At 42.0% G+C, this 23,483-nt stretch overlaps 1 long non-coding RNA gene across 1 annotated transcript; it reads left to right on the top strand.

Moving 5' to 3' along the window:
- Positions 1-15,441: 15,441 nt before the first annotated feature.
- Positions 15,442-16,150, top strand: LOC140605454 (uncharacterized). Its single transcript, XR_012008104.1, has 2 exons — positions 15,442-15,499; positions 15,935-16,150. It is a non-coding gene; the product is annotated as an uncharacterized lncRNA (long non-coding RNA).
- The last annotated feature ends 7,333 nt before the right edge of the window (positions 16,151-23,483 follow it).

The raw sequence follows: 23,483 nt of genomic DNA, 5'->3' as shown, positions 1-23,483 counted from the left end.
TGGATTCGGTGGCCCATCTGTGTCCTCAGGTGCTTGGGTTCCTCTTTCTGCTCTGCTGTCCAAAGCACCTATGTCCTTTTTAAGCCTGGGTCTTTTTAATGTCATGTCTCAAACAATAAAAGTTTATTTTTCTCGCACTTAACGATGGTTGCAATTGGGATTACTTGTATTTTGTTCACATCTAGCATGAGAGGGAAAGAGAAATAAGCTTATAGACTAAGTTCTTCCCTTCGGGCTAATTGAGCTACCTTGGTAGAAAGACTGCTCGTTTTCCACCAACATCGCTCATCCTCAATTTTTAGCAGGGCACACAGCCACCAGGAATAAAGATTACATTTCTCATGTTTCCTTATAACTACATATGGCCTTGTGACTAGGTGTTAGCGATGGAATGAAAATGAAAGTAATTTATGCAATTTCTGGGATATATTCGTACAGGCAGGGATTGATGCCTTTCCTTGTCCCCTTCTTCCTTCCTGAGCATCTGCAGTCACATGTTGAAGATGACAAAGCAATATGCATCCTGAGTGCTTGACATCCATGGCCGTACCTGCCCTTGACCATCTCTCCTCTCACTTCTTTCAAGTGAGGAAAAGCACATTTTTGTGTTGTTCAAACCACTCCTGAGTGTGTTTGCTGCCTCCTGCAGCTCCCAGCAAATGCTCTCTAAGTCATCGGCGAGACAGAAGCATGCCATGCACTCATTGACCGATTCCAGCCAGGGCTCTTCCCCGAACTGAGGATGTGGTTGAGACTTCCCGAGTTGCAGAGGTTTCACGAGGAGGGCTGGATGACATCAAGGAGTGCTTAGGAAGGAGGAAGGGTTGCTGAGTGGCTGATCAACAGTGACCACTACGAGGATGATTAGTTAACCAACCAGGCAATGAGAGAAGGGCTCGGTAAGACAGGATGAAAGTGTGTGTATGTGTGTGGAGTCTCTGAGCAAGAATCAGTGTGGCTGTGGATGTGTGCACAGGATGGAAAGAAAGTCACTATGATAAATGAAGGGAGGAAACAACATAAGACAGGGCAGGAGTTAGGTTACACAGGCCCTCATTGCAGAGCTGTATCCATGTTTGCCCAGGGCTGTCTGGTTTACCGTGTTCTACTAGAAAAAATGTAATGCTATTTCCTTTCACTTTCAGAAATGTCCTGGTTTGGATAAAAAATTCCAAGAGCATGCTACAAATACAGCCCATGTTAAGAAATTTGACTTTTTAAAATACAATAGGATGTGGTCTTTATCCTCATTTTTGTCTCAGCAAAGACATCAGGCTTTTGCGGTTGTCTCAAATTTTGTCTTCTAGCTATTCCCTTGTTTCCCTAGGTCAAGCTAGAAAATGCTTCCTGAATTGGCTGCCAAGGTCATCTAGCCTCACAGAACTGATAAAAAGCCCATTCCTGCCTCTTCTGAGCCATGTGACATTCCCTACAAGGTTGCTTTTCTCAAGCTGGATTTCTACTCCAGCAGTGCAATGACTGTATGAGGAATCTCACCGGGTTGTTGCAAACTATATTTCTAGGGTTTAAATATTCTTGCTTATCAAAATGTAACTACCATACAATCTAGCAATTTGAGTTCTGGGTACTTATCCAAAGAAAACAAAAATGCCAATTCAGAGTGTGCACTCCTATGTTTATTTCAGCATTATTTACAGTAGTCAAGATGCAGAAGCAACATAAATGCATTCAGTGGATGAAATCATAAAGAAGATGGATAGAGGGGCTCCTGGGGGGCTCAGTTGGTTAAGTGTCTGACTTCAGTTCAGATCATGATCTCGGGGTCCTGGGATCGAGCCTCACATTGGGCTCCCTGCTCCACAGGAAGCCTGCTTCTCCCTCTCTCTCTGCCTGCTGCTCCCCCTGCTTGTGCTCTCTCTCTCTGTCAAATAAATAAATAAAATCTTTTTTAAAAGATGTGAGATATATAGAGATATGGATATACATATGTGTGTGTGTATATATATATATATATATACACATAAAGAGAGAGAGAGAATAGAATATTACTCAGCCATAAAGTATTCAATACAAAACAATGAAATCTTGCCATTTGTGATGAGGATGGACTAGAGGGTATTATGCTAAGTTACAAAAGTTAGACAGAGAAAGACAAATATGGTAAGATTTCACTTTTATGTGAAATCTGAAAAACATAACGATAAGCAAACAAAACAGAAACAGACTTATAGACACAGGAAACTGTTGGTTACCGGAGCAGGGGAGAGATTGAGGGGGTAGGCAAAAGAGGTGAAAGGGATTGAGAGGCATAAATTTCCATTTATGAAATACGTAAGTCACGGGGATATAACACACAGCATAGGAAATATAGTCAATAATGTAATGATTTTGTGTGGTGACAGATGGTAGCTAGATTTATCATAGGGATCATTTTGTTATGCATAAAAATATCTAATCACTATGATGTACACCTGAAACTAATAGGATATTGAATGTCAATTATATTCCAATTTTAAAATAATAATAAATATTCTTGCTTATGGTACTTCTTTTCAAATCTTTTCTAACTTACTTTGACTGATCTTGTAGCCAGCCAGTCTGCTGAAAATTTTTCTGTCTGCTTTTTGACCTTAGGCAGGTTATTATACATTCCCTGGGCCTCCTTCCTAGATATTTACTCGTAAAATGGAGCTGTTAACACTATTACCCAATAGGGGCTGTAGTAGTCCTCTAGGGCTGCCATCGCAAAATATGATGTGGGTATAGACCAGGTGGCCCAAACAGTAGAAATCTATTTTCTCACAGTGCTGGAGGCTTTAAGTCCAAGATCAATGTACGGTCAAGGTTAGTTTCTGGGGAGGCCTCTCGTCCTGGCATGTAGATGGCTGCCTTCTTGCTATGTCTTCCCACGGCCTTTCCCTGTGTGCAGAAAGAGAGAAAGAGATAGATCATGTCTCTTCCCCTCCTTGTAAGGACACTGTTCCTACCAGATTAAGGCCTCCCCCTTATGACCTCCCTTAATTTTTATTATCTCCCTCCCTATAGGTCATATCTTCAAATACAGTCCATTGGCTGTTAGGGCTTTAACATATAAGTTTTGAGGGGGAGACATCATTCAGTTCAAAACAGGGGTATTATGAGGAACAAATGAGATACTGCATGAAAAGCATTTGTAATAAAGTTTTATATCCTATATTTTCGTATATTTAAGGATGTAGAGATTTCTATGTATCCTAAATTTATATTCTAGTGCTCAATAAATGCTATATGATACTATTATGGTTATTATTTTTTTTTCACTCTAGGACTAAACTTTTTCATTTCATCCATGCACTTCTCTTCAACTCAATCTTTGTATCTAAGCTCTCAGCCACTGGGACAATCACGTACCAAATGGACTCTAATGAGTCATTTTTTCATCCAAATCAATGATTCTCATCTGTAAAATTTGACATTGCAGTTTGTACAGTCTAGAATTCACAGAAACTTGGGATATGAGTTAGCTACTTTATTGTGACCAAGGTTGAGAAGGACAATACAATAAACAAAATTAATTGGGCAGATAATATCTTTGACACAAGTCATACTAAGTATTGTTTGAAAGAATAACCTAACACGAGCGGTGATAACACTCATGATTATTGTCATGATCTGTAGATTCAGAAAAGAAAAAGGCCTAATTTTGTATCTGTGACTTGATACAGCTGACACAATTATGATATATGCAAGCTTGCTATTTTATTATAAACTCTATTTATCTCTTTCATCATCTCTGGGTTTTAAATAGTAACTACTTGTAATGTAGTTAAATGCTATTTTAATTCTCCATTAAAATATATTACAGATTCACTCCAAATGCTAAACCAGATAATCTTGCACCTCCAATGTAAAATATCAGAGCCAAGATATTCTAGAACAATGGTTCCCAAATGTCACTTTACAAATTGGTTACAAAAGAATCATCTGAGATATTTGTTTAAATATAGTTCTCTGGGCCCCATGGAATCAAATTTCTGAGGATGATACCCTACACACGTCTCCCTCAAGTCAGACTTGTTGCAAGGGTCCTAGCTTTCTTAACAGCTAAAGCTCACCAACACCAACATGAGAAGTTCGCTGATACCCTATCATAGTTAGTCATAGCTCCTGATTTTCTTGAATTGAATTTTCTAAGAATTTCATGGAAAATCATTTGAATCCACGACGCCTGTGTGGCTCAGTGGTTGAGTGTCTGCCTTGGGCTCAGGGCATGATTCCAGGATCACGGGATCGAGTCCCACATCCAGCTCCCTGCAGAGGGAGCCTCCTTCTCCCTCTGCCTGTGTCTCTGCCTCTCAATCTCTCTCTGTGTCTCATGAATAAATAAATAAAATCTTTAAAAAATAATAATAATAAATAAAAAGAAAATTATTTGAATCCTATCCATAATTAGAGTTTATAGATCTCGTCTTTAATGAAAGCCAACCCAAGGCCTTAAACACTAAAACTGCTGGAGTTTACACCTGTAGTTGGACAAATGCATTAAACTTCTCTACAAACTAAGCCCTCAGCATTGTGGCACACTGAAAAATAGGCATGGCCAAAGCACGTCTGTCAATGTAAAACGATAGAAAATCTGTATGGAATATTTAGTTGGGATCCAAATTTAATTAATTACTCCAGAATGAGTAAGAGGTAGTGGAGATAGATGCTTATTCTCTAATTTGTTGTATGCTATTATCAGTCTTTTAAAATAGTTTTTGGCTGCATCAAATGTTTACCATTTTATGAGTCATTTTCCTGCTTACTTTCATAATGCATTTTCAGATGTGGACTAACCACTACTATTTTCAGTAGAGCTATATTTAGTAGAGATCTCAAAATGAGAAACACGTCTTAGTGCCTGTCATAGTTGCCTAAGTAAAATCAAAATATTTAATGATAGCAAATGATTGAAGCCAACTTTTTAGCTAATGTAGTATAAGAATAGCTAAATTGTCATTATTATTTGTAGTCTGCATTCAGCCTACATTATGCTTTGGTTCAGTAAATGTGTTATTAGAATTAAATAAGATAATGTGTTTTTAAGTTATTTGGAAACTATTTTATAGATGTATATAATATAATTACGATACAAATAATATTTAAATATATAGAATAATTAAAATATATAATACATTCATATACATAATACATGATATATATCCAAATGCAACACATATATGTGTGTGTGTGTATATATATATGTAAGTGAACAGAATTATTATTCTTAAATATAACCGTATATTATTAGACTGGCCAAAACAAAATATAATAATTTTTGGGTTAAGCCAACCATGTTAAAGAGTAGGAGTCTGTTTTATAGGCCATGAAACACTGGTTTGACGTTTCCATTGTTTTTTTTTAAATATCTGATTGCTGTTTTGCCAGAGGGATTTTGTCTTTATAGAAGATTCACTTTAATGAAGACTTGTTCATTATCTGTTTTATTGCTACCTAAAACAATAATGTTTGGTAACAAAGAAGAGAACCTGTTAGAAAGAAAGCTGATAATAGCAGGCAAATTCCCCATTACTACTGAAAGGAGTCACATAGAGCCTCCTACCAGAAACCGCACACAGTGGTTTGTTCCCCAAAGCTGCTTTGGAAGGTACGAGAATGATTGATGCCTGTCAGTCTGCTTCTGCAAATTCATATGCACAGAGAACTCTGACATCAAAGAAAATAGAAGATTCTAATGGCACCGGCATACCAGGCTTTCCTACTGAGGGTGGTGCCCAAACACGGCCCATGGAAAGATTCCTTGCTGGGCCTGATTCGTCCAGAAGTAATTTGAAGACCAGTGGAATTAGAAAAGAAGCATTTCATTAGGCCATCAGTTATCTTTAGATCTGACACTATAAATAAATCTCTTGAACAGAGACCTACTCTAGTGAGTTCCAATGATCAATTATACTTTTATTGCGAGAAAATAACTTTCTAACATGTGTGACCTTGCCAAAAGGCAGGTTAAGAGCTGACCCATTCCTGAAGACACGAGTGCAGATTCTCAAATACTCGTTTTTCACAGGGAACATTCTAAACTGAGCATCCGCAGTTCTTTGGTTCCTAATTTATTATTATTATTATTATTATTATTATTATTATTATTACTACTACTACTACTACTACTACTACTACTACTACTGTGGCAGTCAGCACTTACTACTCAGTGAAAAACTGAGTACATTGATAATGTAATCAACAGAGCTTAGTCTTGAGTGAAGATTTTGTGATTCACCGATGGTGGACATCTCTCATTCACGTCTACCTGAATTTTTGGCAGTGCTCTCTCCATGTGGAGATGGTTGGCCATGCTTTGCATTTGGTCTCCCTGGTGCAGAAGCCAAGAAATTACATTTCCCAGCACTGCTTGTTGCCAGGGTACGGACACATGACTTAGATGCCACAGTCAGACCCAGCTTAATGAACCTCTGATCTGATTGGCAGCAGGAGAAAACAGGGAACTTGCATGGGTGTCCCTGAGATTGAGGGTAAGCGAAGCCACTTCTGGAATCACGGCGTAGTTAGCGTAGTTTGGGTGGTCACTGACGGCAGAAGCACTCTCTAGATCACCGTTGAGGCAGCGTAGGTCTGAGGTCACGTTAGGTAGCTGCTCCCTTAACAGTTCTTTCTGCACCTTTTGATTTTTTTACTCTCTTTTATTCTAGTCATTCACAAACGCTGACTTCCTATAATTCCTATTTAAAAATGTCATTTTGTGGCATTAGAATTATCAGTACAAGTCTTTTTTTTTTTTTTTTTCTGGAATATCAAGCCATTATTGACTTCGGAACCTATCCTGGTACATTATGATGAACATAAACTATGTTTTCTTACTTTTTGGTAATTCGCTTTGCAGTATTTAAGCTCAGCTTAATTTCAAAGTGCCAGATGGCAACTAATTGCCAATAATTTATTAAGCAAATACCATGTAATAGAACTAGAATATGGAAATCATAATCTGTGACCATGTTTTTAAATGGACACTGATTACATATTTCTATGGGGATAATTTTCTAAAATGAAGCCCAAATATCTCACAAGATGTTCAGCACTGAAGTCTTTTCTCAGTACTTTTTTTTGTTGTTGTTTTACACAGTTGTATCCAAGCTTCACAAAGCAGTGTTGAACTCTGGTGCCCCAATTTTTTGGTGCTGCACATCCGAACTTTTTTATTTTATTTTTTTTTTTACATCCGAACTTTTGTTGCATCATCCCTTTGGTGTTATTTTTCCACGTCTTTCTTTCTCTCATGATCCAAATAATCACCAAGTTCTCTCAGTTGTACCCCTAAATGTATCTGGTGTTCACGCACTTTTCACTTTTCTCAATTTTTACTTCCATTATGCTCTCTTGGCCCATCCGCATCTCACCTGGGGTATCAAAGCTTCCTCACAGCCCTCTGATTCCACTCCTGCCCTCTCTGATTCCATACACACCAGCTAAAATTATCCTCCCTTACTTTTACCAAAGTCTTTTCATCACTTTTGTGAAAACTGGTCTTGGGAAACCTCACTAACAAGTGAGGCAAAATTAGAGAGGGAGACAAACCATGAGAGTCTCCTGACTCTGGGAAACAGAGGGTTGTAGAAGGGGAGGTGGGTGAGGGGGATGGGGTAACTGGGTGACAGGCACTGAGGGGGGTACTTGATGGGATGAGCACTGGGTGTTATACTATATGTTGGTAAATTGAATTTATTTTTTTTGGCAAATTGAACTTAAATAAAATATTAAAACAAAGAAGCAAACAGATAAATAAAATGGAGTGAGGAAGTTTCAGCAGGGGGTGTTCTCATGCCCTTTGCTCCAAGTCCATTGCAGAGCCCAGAGGAAGAGATGAATTGAGCTGCACACAGACTTGACCTCACAGTGCATACTAGTCCCCTCCTCTGGCAGGAGGAAGACAGGCTGTGCTCATCCCCCCTCCTCCACCTGGCAATAGCTCTGCTGGGGAGAAGCCACCACCCCTCCAACTCCCATTTCACCCAGCAGACTTTTATTTAGTTCACTACACCTTCCCGATTTACCCATTTTCATCTTTTTTTAAAAAAGATTTTATTTATTTATTCATGAGAGACAGAGAGAGAGAGAGAGGCAGAGACACAGGCAGAGGGAGAAGCAGGCTCCCTCTGGGGAGCCCGATGTGGGACCCGATCCCAGGACCCTGGGATCACGCCCTGAGCCAAAGTTAGAGGCTCAACCATTGAGCCACCCAGGTGCCCCAAAAAACTACATTTTTATCTCTGGGAGGTCACATTACATAGGACACCTCTGGGCGCATTACATAAAACTAATAATGAGAAACCATCGTGTGGCAAAAGTGAGCCTACTTGGCGCAGCCCATCACTGATGGTAAAATGTGTGGAAATAAATAAGAAACTTGAGAAAACCCATTGATAGCTGAGAATCACTCCAACAGGGAAAAATAAAACCTGCTTTTGTAATACATTTGCAAAATTCCTCCAAGAAAGCCTAAGTTTGTCTCCTCTGGATTGCAACAATGATTTTTTAGCATCTGGATTGCCAGAAAATATAGTCGGTGGCATTATTTCTTTCTATGCCTCAGCTGAGTCTAAGGACTTTGTGGCAAGAATCTTTTCCAAGTTATCATACCCAACTCCATTTGTGTGTATGTATGTGTGTGTGTGTGTGAGTGTGTGTGTTACATGTGTACTGACAATTGTAGAGCATGCATTTCAGGGACAACGGAGAAACAATTAACATTAATAATGTATCAAAGCAACTTTAAAGTAATTATTCAAAGTATAAGAATTATCACAGTGGCTGTCTTCCTAGAAATGCACAATATTGTTGCCATTCATTTAATAATAACAATAACTAAATTAATGAGGGAGCTATCCCTACTAATTAGTTATTCAAGGGCAAGATGGAGAAAGATGAAAGGAAAGATGATTAAAAACTGAGCTTGATACGTAGGTGTGTGGTTACTGGCAAGCATGGCTGGTTGAAGGAAATTCAAATGATAATTAGCCTACAAGGTCACCTTGCACAATTACACAAGGCCTATAACATAAATCTGATCAGCAAGCTTCGCCAGACATTTATCGATGAAACGAATCCACACTCCACTAAAGCTAAATGCATCTTGGCCCAGCTGGACGTTAACTGATAAAGTGGATTATCACGAGATGAAATTGAGGAAGCAAGAAGCCTCTAGTCTTTACAGATAAAATGGTTTCTGAAATGGAATGTTATGGGGCATTTAATGAACTAATGCTCAGGACAATTAAACTATTGAATAACGTGGCTCCCTGTTTGACAGTGACCTGATTATGGTGATTCTTTGCTGTCAATTTGTGAGGATGTATTTTTATATCTACATGCAGATGAGAATGAGAAAAAAATGGGCCAGCAACTGACGATGGTCTTTATGACTCATAACCAATCAAAATCATTTTTTTTAAACGAATCGTGGTAATCTCCAGAACGCAAAGGCTAGTCTTACCTTCTTGACTTTCTTTGAATAACATTTATTTTTTTGTTTACCCTCAGGAAACTGTGGATAAAAATTTGGGCAGAATTTCCTTTTAGTGTGTGAGCCTAGTGAGTGCCTTTTGGTTTTAAAATACAAGAACGTAGGTTCCAGGGACGCCTGGGTGGCTCAGCGGTGAGCGTCTGCCTTTGGCTCAGGGCGTGACTCCGGGGTCCTGGGATCGAGTCCTGCGTCGGGCTCACCGCAGGGAGCCTGCTTCTCCCTCTGCCTGTGTCTCTGCCTCTCTCTCTCTCTCTCTTTCTGTGTCTCATGAATAAATAAATAAAATATTTTTTAAAAATTTGAAAAGCATTTATTATAGAAACTAGAAGCAAAAGCCCAGGATAGCAGCCAAGTGCAGGGGTGTGCGCTGCCGCAGCTGGCCCTGCAGGTGCATCACGGAGTGGGGGGCCTCGGGGGCTGCTGGTGTGATGAGGGCCTGCCAGGGAATTGGTTCCGGGGAAGCACATCTTACCGTGTGCAGACCTTCTAGAGCATCGAAGGCAGAATGTATCAATCGCTCTTAGAGGTCTGCTCCCGCAGAACACTAGTAAGGTTTAGAATTAAAACTGGGATGTCCTCCCATTTATTTTTCTTTTTCAGGTTTTTATTTAAATTCCATTAGTTAACATACAGTGTAATGTTAGTTTCAGGCATAGAATTTAGTGATTCAACACTGACCTGCGACACCCGGTGCTCATCACAACAGGTGCCCTCCTCGATCCCCATCACCTCTTTCACCCACTTCCCTCCCCTCTGGTAAGCATCAGTTTGTTCTCTACAGGTAAGAGTCTGTTTCTTGGTTTTCTTCTCTTTTTCCCCCCCTCCCATGTTCATTTGTTTTATTTCCTAAATTCCACATGTATGTGGAATCATACGGTATTTGTCTTTCTCGGATTGACTTAGGTCACTTAGCATAATACTCTGTGGCTCTATCCATGTCACTGCAAATGGCAAGATTTCATGCTTCTTGATGGCTGAGTTATATTCGTGTGTGTGTGTGTGTGTGTGTGTGTGTATCACATCTTCTTTATCCATTCATCAGCCGATGCACATTTGGACTCTTGCCGTAATTTGGCTATTGTAGATCGTACTGCTGTACACATCGAGGTGTATGTATCCCTTTTAATCTGCATTTTTTTAAACCTTTGGGTAAATTCCTAGAGGCGCAACTGCTGGGTCATAGGGTAGCTCTATTTTTAACTTCTTGAGGGACCTCCATACTCTTCTGCAGGGTGGCTGCACCAGTTTGTGTTCCCACCAACGGCGTAAGGGGATTCGTCTTTCTCCAGGGAGGCCCCGAATTCTACATTTAGGTGCAAACTGGACTGCATGAGTTCATAACCTTGAACTCATGTGGCCTGTCCATGGGATCAGATGTAAAAATACTCAAAGAATCAATAGATAACCTTCAAGGCAACATGGTAGAAATCAAAGGGGAGGAAAGAGATTGGAGCAATTTTTTTAAAGATTTTTTTATTTTAGAGACAGAGTGTGTGAATGGGGGCAGAGGGAGAGGGAGGCAGAGTTGGGTGCTCGACCACCCGAGCCCCCCAGGCACCCCAAGTATCCGGAGGCATGTATATAGACACTGCCCTAGGCCTCTCAGGGAACAGGCATTAAAAACCCCCAAAGCAGCTTTCTGTTTAGGAGTTTATTGAGGGTGATTTTCCAGTTGATTTTTCAGTGCAGTCTCCGGACTGAGAGTACCCGCTTCCAGGACGGGGAGGCCAAGGGCCACAGAGAGCAACTGAGCCGGCTCTCAGGGCAGGGAAACCAGGCCCTCAGGTAGGGGACAGCATGGGGTTCTACTAGATGGGAAGAAAAGGACCTCAAACAGGACCCAGTGACTGCAGCTGTCTCCATCGCAGACCTCAGCTCCTTGCCGCAAGACTGCAGTGTCTTGAATATCCCCCTCTGGAAGGGGACATGGTGGGTGTGGGTGGGCTTTTCCTCCCAGATGCAGCAAGTTCATAAGTTCATAGGATCCTAAGTAAGCTCTCACCGAGAAATTTCCTTCCTCTAAGTTGAGGGTTGCGGATGCTGTACCATTGGCACCCTTCGATAGGCAATCTGGCGAAGATAAAACCCAGATTTTTTTTCTCTTCTCTTTGGTCTACTCTCCCATCCTCAAATACGATTGAGTTTCTGCCATGGCTTCTGGCACTAGTAATGCCGTGTTCTAGAAATGTAAATTTTCCTGGGATGATTGCCAGGAGCAGGGAATTGGGTCCGTTTTCTGCATTTGTTGGGGTTTGGGGCTAGGACTATTGATAATCTCACAGGCCCTACTAACTCTTTGAATTTTTTGATACATCAGAAACATCAGAGCCTTGGCATTGAGCTAAAAGGTCGTTTGATGACCTGAAAGTATTCCAAGTGAGGATCTGAGGTGGGGATGTTGCAGGAACTCACAACTGTACCCAGTGCTCCCTGACAACCCCTCCGACGAGGCTGAACAGAATGAGAAATCAGTAGAATCATGTTTGGATCTTAATTTAGCTTGAGATCTTTTTTTTTTTTTTTTTTTTGTCTTTTTTGCTCTGAACTCTCAAGAGCAAATGATTTTAATTTTGGACTCCGATTCCTTTATGTGAACTTGCGAACTGATCTGTTCCCTTTTTAAAACTTATAAAACTCGGCAACATGCTGAACACTGCACAGAACAAACATCTGTCTTAACCAGTTCTTATAAAGCGGTAAACCAGGTTCAAGAAGTAGGACATCGTCCCCATCCCCATGCGTGTCTTGTCATATCTCCTGCCCACAAAGAGAACTCCTGGCCTGGGGAACACTGCCTAGCTGTTCTTCAGCATCCTCTTAACCACCTAATTCTGTCTCCCTACAAACAATGGTAAATACTGCTTTTCTGTGAACGTCCTCTAAATGAAATTATACAGTACTTCTTGGGGGCAGAGAGAATCATTCACTCGGCATTATGTCTGTGAGAGTCGCACGCGTGTTTAGCTACAGTTGATGTTCATAAAGGCCTGAACAAAACTGATGGTTTGGCTAAGTGGGAACCAGGTGCTGTCCATTGGGCTGCTCTGGCTGTTCAGCCCCAATGCCCATCGTGCAGACCCCAACGCGGACATGGTCTCTCCACTCAGTAGGTGGGTTCAATCCCATTCTCGTAGTTCTGGCCAATGCTCCCCCTTGATGAGCCTCATTAGATTTTTTATGGATTCTTAGGCCATTGCCAGTGGCCTAGCTGTTTGGTCTGCCACTTGGAAAACTGCACGCTGGGCAATGGGACACTCGTCTTCGAGGCCACCAACCATGGAATCTAACGGTGCTACCAAATGAGCCATCTGGGTCACTCATGTAGAGGCCAGGGTAAGGGATCATTCTGATGAGATGACTAGTCTATAGGCCCGGTTTCCAGACATTGTTGTCTGGATCCATCATGGCACTGAACAGGGCAACACATGGACAGGGCAAAAGAGAAAGATTCTGGGGTTTTTTTTGGCAGAGGCTAACACTGCATCAGACTTGTGACTCCTGTCTGAGGCTGACCCGCTTGCCCCTCCCCCTCCCCGTGGGGGAGGCTGCATGGCCTGGGGCCCCTCCTGGCACACTGGCCCCCTGGGGACCTGGACCCTCTCCTAGACCTATCAGTGGGGCCTCAATGCTGATAATATTTTTCTTCTGTTCATGATCCGTTCTGTTTTGCCAGTCCAATCAGCTCATCACTGCAGCTCTTGAGACTAATCTGTGCCACATGTTCAGCTTTCTGGATCATTTTCAGGCTCTGAGTGCTTTTGATCACAAACACTCCTCAACAGTAGATGGGCAATGTATTTGATGAAGCTTCCGTGCTCCCTAACATCCACCGGCATCTGATCCTGTTGGAACGGCCTCCTCAGGAATGGACTAAAAGAGAAATTCCAACCTTACTTTAATGCTTTTCGATCCACACACCTGGGTGAAGCAGATTGATCACTGAAGGGGGCATCTCCGGAACAATAACAATCCTCTCCCATCTGCTTCCCAGCTAATAATCACAATAAAAGGAGTGGGTAGCTATACAGACACAGTTTGAAAGATTGGGATTCTGCTCTGACTATTCGTAGGCGTAATGCATTTTCCTCGTCTCTTAATAGCAACCAGCCTGGTTACTACTCCGGTCTGGTGGCAGCCCAGCCGAAGGGCACCGTTGGATATGCAAACAATTCTAGTTGAGCCATCTGGACACATATTATCTTTTGGAGCGGCATGATCCTAGATCATGAGGATAATGATGACAGGTTGGGGGATCTGCTTGCCATGTCCCCACTGAGGGGCCCACAGAGGCTAAACTTGGAGATGGAACAGATCCCTGTGCTCTATAAAAATCCCCTCATCTCTATTGCATCTGACCCTTCTGAATAAAAGGTCAGACGGTGAGTAGATGATGACTGGTTTAAAAAAAAAAAAAAAAGGTGAAATTTCAGTTATTGGAATGGAATAAGATCATCCTGTGGCCATGGAGGGGGAACCATAATCTGGGCATGTGAAGAGGGGCCCCTGAGACCCTGGGAGGTGCAAGAGGGGAGAATGATGATGATCTCTCCCTTCCAGATCTGCCTCCAGAGTGTTCCACATGAATAAAAAATGTCCCGTTGAAGCTTTCCCAAACTGTTGAAGTCCCGTTCAGCTTAAGGGTGGCTGGCTCTGGTGCCTCCAGCCACATGGTTCTAAGGACAATTTGATGACCATCCCTGTAACTATATTGGGGAGTCTACTGGAATTGGTAGAAGATGGCCTCGGCTCTTAAACCTTCTTGTCAGCACAGTGGATACCTTCTGTACTTCCACTCCTGGTGCTGTCACTCAGATTTTCCGGGGGTGGGTAATGCTAGCAGTACTGGTATTGACCAACTAGACAGGATTCACTGACTGTTCTTAGGTAGTCTCTTAAAAAAAAAAAAAAAAAGTCCTATATTTCATTATCAAACTAAACTTGAACCCTAAGATGAGCCAGCCAATGGGAGGCCATATTTGAGGCACCATCTTCCTGTGTCCCTTTGCCCCCAAGTAAGGTAGGGATCATTTGGGGTGGCCCAACAATTGTAAACAATACTTTCTTTCCAAGGGCACCATGAACATCCTGGGGTGGTACATCTTGTACAGAAGCCAGATATTAATTTGCCTCCATCCCAAAGCCCAAGTGGGTTGCACTTAAGGACTTATTTAGAAAACCCACCAGTCGATCTTATAGCCCACAGGCTGTAAGCAGAATGAGTTAGAGGGGTCCCCAGAAAAAGAAAGATGAGGCATAGCTTCCTCCACTTAAGAAAAGTCATTTCAGGCCTCAGCCACCTTGTGATGGATGCCTGACCAGCGCTATGTGCTCAAAGCATGTTTCTTGCAGAACTCCCTGAGATGTGTTGAAATTGCAGAAGAATAGACTTTAGTAGTTAATGATTTTAAAGGAACAAAAGAACGTAAGAACAAACAGCCACTATCAGGCCAGGACGTACCCTAATCATAGCAGAACAATAAATCAGTTGTAAAACTCCCAGGGTTGGGATGCCTGGGTGGCTCAGTGGTTGAGCGTCTGCCTTTGGCTCAGGGTGTGATCCGGGGATCCCAGGATCGAGTCCCCCATCGGGCTCCCTGCATGGAGCCTTCCTCTCCCTCTGCCTGTGTCTCTGCCTCTCCTTCTGTGTCTCTCATGAATAAATAAATAAAATAATTTTTTAAAAAAACCTCACTGCTGTTTCAAAAGCAAAGATTGACCTGACACACACTCCATTCTTGAGTTTTCTTTGCAGGATTTAAACCCCTTGGAGCACATAAACACCAGACCAATTGGAGCCAGAGAATTAATGATACTGACCTTTGCTGATCCTCCTGACTTCCATCAACTATGGCCTGGACTCTGGCACGGTAAGATGATTTTTGCCCCAATTCCATTCTGAGCTCCTCATTATGCAAGCCCCTTCATGAATATGCATGCACTCTTAGCTTAAAATCTCCCCAGTTCCACTGTTCAAGGAAACACTGCTTTGGGAAATAGTCCCAGCCTTCGGCTTTACTTATTGTAAGTAAAACCCTTCCTTTTCCTATTCTTTGGCTTGGTTGTTTCTTTTGGTCTGACACCCACCAGGAGGCAAATCCAGTTTCGGGTAACAACATGATTGCAGAGATCTCTCCAAAATGGGGCTACCCTTGATTACTTGAACTTGCTCCCCAGAGAAATAAGTGACTCATTATTCATGAAAACTCTGAGGGTAATCATCCCTACGATGAGGGTATTACAATTAAGAAGAGAAGGCTCAAAATTTGTCCCTAACTTTAGCTAAAGTGATTGATAAGGCTGCCTTAGCTCAAGAAGGCAGGCACTCATAGCTTATGGGAGTTGTTCAGCTGGTTGGGCCCAGGACTCTGGAGGGAATGGTTGACATCAGTACTGCAAGATTTTCCTCATCCCACTGCTTGCAGTCTTGTAAATAGTGGCCTTATTTTCACGTTGTAGGAGACACATTGGATGGATTCGGCCCCAGCCTCTGTCAAAGCTTCTGTTGAGTCTTCGGGTTAGTCACAGTGGCTGACAGAGTGACGGACTCATGGGAAAATCAGCCAGAAGTCAAGACGGTACAGGAATGAAGGGTGAAGACGTTGGCATGAAATTCTCCATGGGTCTCTAGCATCTGTCTGTGCTCTTCTAAGTATAGTAAATGGCCGTGGGAACTAGAGATCCATGTCTTTTTCTGGAGCAGAGAGCAGGTTTGTAAAATGATAATGTCTCCTTCCAGGGCAAAGTTTAGGCTGCTTGCTGTCCATGACAAAAGGTTTGGACTCCTAGAGCATGGAGTTCCTCAACCGTGGCCCAAAGCCACTGCACGGCCACGCAGTCCTGGGCCCCTCCACGTCGCCCCTGAGGGCCTCGGAGGCAAGAGGAGTGGAGGCAAACACTCTATCTTCTTGCTACTTCCTCTGCCAGAAATAGTAAAGTCCTCTGACCTGAAATAAAATCTTTGACTCAGAAGGCTCATGGTTCTGTCAACAGCCAAGAAACTATGGCAGGCTGACCTACTCCACTGCAAGTAGAGTAGTAACTCGGATCCTTCCTGGTTCTTGATGGAGAGGAATTTTTTTTTTTTTTTAACTAGCCTGCTTCAGAGTCATTGGGCTTCTTGAACTTGTGGGTTAATATCTCTAAGAGTTTGGGGATATTCTCAGCCATTATCTTCCCAAATTTTGCTTCTTTCCTAACACCTTTATAAAATATACGCTAGATTTTCTAACTCTATCCCTCTTGTTCTTTCTTCTGCACCTTTCATCCTGAATAGTTAGTTCTGATTGATCTGAAGATGTGCAAACGTTCCCTTGGTTATCTCTAATCGCCTGGAACACCCATCCATTGGGTGTTATTAATTTCAGATACCGTGTTTTTTAGTTCTGAGACATCTACTTTTTAAAAATATCTTGCTCTGAAACCTGTGATATCCTTTCTAAAGATTCCAGTTTCTTGTTGAGAATTTGAGGTTCGGCTTCCATCTCTTATCAGCTTAATATAATAATTGACACGTACTCCATATCTGGAAATTTCACTCTCCGCATACCTACGGGTCTGTGTTTTGTTGTCCATGCTGGTTTTCATTCATATTAATCCATCATTTTGTGCTCCCTTATTTTGGACTGAGTGCTAGATACATATGAAGAAAAATCTTACCGTGGTTTCATGGGTCTTAGTGTTGTGCATATTCATCTTTATCATTGCAAAAATATTTACAGAGCCCACTAGTGCCTTTGATGACATTACCGTCTGAGGCCAGGTGGGGGAGCTCGCCAAAGCACAGTAGGTGGAAAGCTCCACCAGGCCAAGCTTGGAGGTGCTAAACTATGGAAAATGAAGCCCAAATGTACCTGTTAGGAAAAAAATTGAGGCTTGAGAATGGTGAGAAAGACAGGAGGGAATATAAAATGCTGAACTAATGCTGAGTTTGGTGGTCGGATGAAGGCTTCTCTGGACTTTTTGATGATTTTACATTCTGGGCACCATACCAAAAAAAAAAAAAAGCAAAACAGGTTGCATAATTTCAAGAAAATCAACTGTTAAAAACGGTTCCAAGTCCAGACTGTGTCAGCTGATGTTTGGGGTTTAACATGGGAGAGCAAGGACCTCATCCTATGTCCGTGGCCAGCACAGCTGGTGTGCAGCGCTCAGCCGAGAGGGAAGTGTTGAGTTAAAGAGCCTTTCCCTGACTCACAAGGAAGAAGAGGAGGTTGCAGACATTTAGCGGTGGTGAACTGCGGCTTAGTTATAGTGGAGGGTGAGCTTGCTTATTATTTTAGAAAGGGCAGTGAAATCAGAGGCTCCTAAGTTAAGATGTTGCCTTTAAAAGGAAATTAAAGTTCTCATCACGAGTCCGTGATAGATCTAGTGCCCTGTTTTGCAGGTAAGAGACCAGGCTCAGAGGGTTAAGGAACTTGCCCAAATTTGACAGCTCATGGCTGGAACAACTGGGTCTTCTAAAGGCCTCGCCCTAGTACTCCACACTGCCTTACCTGGCTCATCCTGGGACGTGCATCGTGCCAGCTGCTAGATCAGTCTAAATGTCCAGGCTTTCAGATGGCCATACAGCTCCCACGGTCTTCACGCTCCTTCTTGGACAATGTTAGTTAGTTCGTGGGCCAGCTTAGGGTCATGGTAATATACAACAAAGTATATTTTGTCCTCACCACTCTCATTATCATTGCCATCCATCACATCTTCAGGTAAGATTTTTACGTTTCCAGGACCTTCGTTTCTTAACCCAGGAACCATGGATTCCAACGTGAGATCAGCTTCATCTCTAGGACTCAAAGTACCTGCTTTCCCTCCCTGTGTATCCCAAACTGCGGAGTGTCTGTCATGGATCTGGGAATACATATAAGATATTACCAAATATTTGTGATGAACAAATTTCCTAGGAAGTTATAGCTGTCCTTCCTACCTTGGAACAAAACTATATCATCTATTTTGCATCTGACATGGGTTATGAATACTAGTTGCAGAAATGGGCACATTTCCTAACACCGGTGGGATTCTGATAGATTTATTTTGTGTGACTACGCGTCTATTGTTGGCAGAGAGTGTAGAACTACCGAAAGTTGGACACTTAGTTAAATAAACAACACAACAAAATTTTAGTACCTATTGTGCAGTGAATTCTAATTTAAATAACAAAGTAATAGAAATCATTACAATATAGCTAGTATTTGCTGGGCTCTTTTCATGCAACATGAAATGCTATGCATTATTGGCATTTAAATCCCACAGCAGGTGAGGTAGATGCTTTTATAATGGGGCTTATGATTGCAGGCAAAAAACAGATTTGAAAAGTGAGAACATAGGCAGTACCTATGCTGTCAAATAAATTGTGTTTTTTTTAATTATTTATTTATTTATTCATGAAAGACACAGGGAGAGGGAGAGAGAGAGAGAGAGAGAGGCAGAGGGAGAAGTAGGCTCTCTGCAGGAAATCTGATGTGGGACTTGATCATGAGACCCTGGGATCATGCCTGAGCCAAAGGCAGATGCTCAACCTCTGAGCCACCAGGTGTCCCCTGTCAAAAAAATTGTAATCTTAGGATCCTAAACAGATCACTCACAGACTCCAGTTTTATTAGCCCATTGACCACATCCCAGGGAATTTGATGTTTTACCTCTTTAGAGAAATGATAATTATTAATTTCTAAAAGTGTACCTATAAACATGCTGGTGAAATCGCCATGCTGGAAGTAACTGAAGCAACACTGGTACACCATTTCACTTCTAATGTGGCCCCACACTTTGGACCTTCAAAAGGATGCCACAGTGAAAGGCTTATTTTTAAATAGTCTGGAAAATAGGTGGTTTGTTCAAGTGAGATGGTTAGAACAAAATCCCAATACCACAGATGTGGGGGGGACCCATGAGCTTCAACTCAGTGACATACACAAGCATTTAGCCAAAGACTATTTATAAGCCCAACATGGCACAAATGTGTGCTGGAAATCACAGGATGGGATAGAGCGGGAGGACAGTGAGCCAACGGGACAACGTGAACGTTTCAGCTCTAACCTGTGAACAATGACGTGAGCAGAACTGTAGCAAGAAAAACCAGTGTTGGAATCCCGGCCCTTGCGCTTCAAGAGCTATAATCTTGGATTATAGAGCTAGTTTACGTTTCTGTGTCTTCATTTGTTGCACGAAAGGGATAACGATACTGAGACCTCATCATTCTTTATTATGATTCCAGAAAATATAAGTGTATCAGGACTTGTTCTCTCAAAGTGGGAGAAATCTCAATTCATATTGGTTTAACTAACAACAAGAAATTTATTATTCTGTGTCACTGTCAGATTCAGTGGCTCATGGTGTAGCTGGATCCAGGTACATATTCAAATGAAGATGCCACAATACTACTTCTCCAAATCTTCCTTTGCACTGGTTTAACTCCTATGCAGGCCATTTCCTTCTGGATGAAGACAGTTCCTAGTGTCTTTAGGCTTAGATCTTGCGATCTGAGTTAGAGCACCTCTCCCAAAATCCCAGCAGAAGTCCCAGAAATACTTTCATTGGCTTAGTTTGGTCAAGTGTTCTTTTCTGAAACTATGGATAGTACGTGCAGGGACTGATCCTCTAAAGAAATGCTGGGTTTACAAAACAAACAAACAAAAAATAAAACCCAAAACACCAAAGCAACAACAAACAACAAACCAAACTCTATCGGAATAGATAAAATATCTAGAAGAGTGCTCAGCGCGTAGTAGATATCAGTAAGTGTGTATTAATTTAAAGATAGCATCTACTTTTTAAGCCCTCAGATATGTAGAGACACCAGCTTTCAGCGAAGTTTTCCTGGGCCACACTTACATGACGAGAACCTGCTTACCCTCAGGCAGCCTCAGTAGAGTTGAGTGCAATGTGACATTTAACATGACTCAATTTTTAGGATAGAGGCTGTTCCAATTTTCCCCAAAGGGCCTGGCGAAATCTAAGTTAATGATGACTTGATGAATAACATTTGGAGTTTTTTTTGTGGATTATCATAATGCCAGCAGAAATCACTCTTTTCATTCCATTATACTGTAAGTATGGCTAGAGGCTGAAAACAAAAATCTACTCCTAGGTAGTACAATCAAACAGGATATAATATGTCTCAACCCAACTATCCCCAACTAACAATACACATGATCTAATTACGATGATTCTGATCTCTATGAGAAGCTGACATTAATAATTAAAGATATCCTATAGAGGCCAGAGGCGTCATTATCTACAATGTGCTGTGAGTCCAGTAGTTATCTGGGACGGAAACATTACATCCCAAGGTCTCGGTCTCTGTACCAAGTTACGACAGGGTGCTTCGGTTCACCTTTGTGAACTATTTCCCTGAGTACAGCGTTGGGGTAAGGGAAGATAAGCCAATGAAACAGAATCCACCAAATCTACAGAATGGAGATAAAGCTAAATTCAGGGATCAATTCCCTTTAAGGATTTCAACTTGAAGTGTAAACATTTCTGTTTTTATTTCAAATTCCTATGTATTCTAAACATGTAAAACTCCAATATCTTCTAAAAATCGAAGAGCTTCATTTGTCTTTATTTTTCCCATGAGATGCCGCAAAATGAGAAGACATTGTATTTTCAGTGGTGTTTTTTTTTTAAAGATTATTTATTTATGATAGAGAGAGAATGAGAGAGGCAGAGACACAGGAGGAGAGAGAAGCAGGCTCCATGCCAGGAGCCCAACGTGGGACTCGATTCTGGGACTCCAGGATCGTGCCCTGGGCCAAAGGCAGGCGCTAAACCGCTGAGCCACCCAGGGATCCCCTCAGTGGTGTTTTAAGCACAGCAGTGAGCTATTACGTCACCAACAATGACTTGCTTACTTTTTCCTCTTCCATTTTATCAGTGACCACTGACCATCAGATTTATGAACAAGAGACTTTTCTGTGTACAAATCCTTCTCAAGAACGCTGCTCTTAGACGCCTGGGTGGCTCAGTTGGCTAAGCGTCTGCCTTCGGCTCAGGTCATGATCTCAGAGTCCTGGGATCAAGTCCGACATGAGGCTCCCTGCTCACTGGGGAGCCTGCTTCTCCCACAGTCTTTTATTTTAAAAGATAAACAACAATTAAAAAAATAATAAAATCATAACAAAGCCAACAAAAAAACCCTGTTCTGGAGCTGGGAAGATGCCTGCCGTTACAGTGACCATAGCAAATTTGTTCTTTGAAGTTATCCCTGTAGTTCTATTCTTTTGAACTTTAGAAATAAAAAAGTCAATTGGAGCCTTCAGATTTTGACCAGAAAGTAAGGGATCAGATTTCTTTTTTTTAAAGGAATGATCATTTCAATGGGAAGAGTATATTTCCTCTACATACAAATATTTATGCTCAAGTTTATCAACTGGAAAGCACTAGAAAGGGGCTTTTTCTTTTTATGTCTCATTGACATTTTCAATCTAATAACTTGCATCAGTCCTGTAGCTAAATCCTAAGAGTTTAGCCCCATAATCTCTGGAAATGAGATTATTCTTTGAGAATTTAAAGGGTAATATGGCCACATTTGAAAGTCATTATCATGTTCAACATCTGAAAGAACATGAAATCAATCTCCGAAGATGGAAAAAAATACCAATTCGTGTCAATTCCTGTCTTTCCCTGGGATGCCAAAGGGGTGCCAAAGGGGTGCCAAGGGGTGGAGACTGGACAGGAGAAGCTTGGGAGTCCCAGGGGCTGGCGCTGGAGAGGGTTCTCCTCAGACACCTACGTGGTGGAGAAGAGCAGAGCCAGTGCCGAGAACAGTGACCAGGGGAAGCCAAGGGACAATTTTTTTTTTTTGGAAGTTGCTTTAAGGATTATGCCTTAACACTGACGTGCCCATTTCCAGCCCATCACCTTATTAAAACACTGAGTTGAAAGTCACCATGACCCAGCAATTGCACTGCTGGGGATTTACCCCAAAGATACAGATGCAGTGAAACGCCGGGACACCTGCACCCCGATGTTCATAGTAGCAATGTCCACAATAGCCACACTGTGGAAGGAGCCTCGGTGTCCATCGACAGATGATGGATAGAGAAGCTGTGGTCTCTGTGTACAGTGGGATATTCCTCAGCCATTAGAAATGACAAATACCCACCATTTGCTTCGATGTGGAGGGACCTGGAGGGTATTATGCTGAATGAAGTAAGTCAATCGGAGAAGGACAAACATTATATGGTCTCATTCATTTGGGGAATATAAATAATAGTGAAAGGGAATGAAGGAGAAAGGAGAATAAACGAGTGGGAAATATCAGAAAAGGAGACAGAACATGAGAGACCCCTAAATCTGGGAAACGAACTAGGGGCAGGGGAAGGGGAGGAGGGCAGGGGGTGGGGGTGACTGGGTGATGGGCACTGAGGGGGGCACTTGATGGGATGAGCACTGGGTGTTATTCTATATATTGGCAAATTGAACACCAATAAAAAATAAATTTAAAAAAAAATAAAGAAAGTCACCATGGCCTTCTCTGGCCCGACCTAATGTCCTTTTTCTAATCCTCATTCTTTTGTTTCCTACTTGCTCATTTGACCCTATTTCAGACACTGGATGTTTGGTGATGTCCTAACCCTCCGCCACCCTACTCCTTAGCCTGTCACCAACTCTCTGCTCTGAATAATCCCCACGTGTGAGCCCAGTCATGACACACTCCCCTCTTCCTTTGATTCCCGTTTGTTGAGCTCACACAAGATTCTGTCTTATTTAATCATCAGAACATGTGTCCCCTGCCCTGCCAGTTCAGGTACCAATTCAGGCTCCTGATGGAACACAGCCTTACACTGATCCCTTCACCGTGGGTGTGAATCCCTGTGACTGTCTTTCTCGGTGTGCATAAATCACATTTGCTTATTCAGACTGGAGATGCTTAAAAATAGAACATACGTGGTGACTTGAGCATGTATTTTAGAGTCAGATCTGTGTTCAAACGGTGCTGTTCCTCATAAGGAACGGGACCAGGTCCCCAAAGCTCTCTAAAGCCAACTTTCTTCATCTTTAAAATGTAAAT

The sequence above is a fragment of the Canis lupus genome, chromosome 15, assembly GCF_048164855.1.
Source record: "Canis lupus baileyi chromosome 15, mCanLup2.hap1, whole genome shotgun sequence".
Taxonomy (NCBI): domain Eukaryota; kingdom Metazoa; phylum Chordata; class Mammalia; order Carnivora; family Canidae; genus Canis; species Canis lupus.
This window is presented reverse-complemented; position numbering and strand designations above follow the sequence as displayed.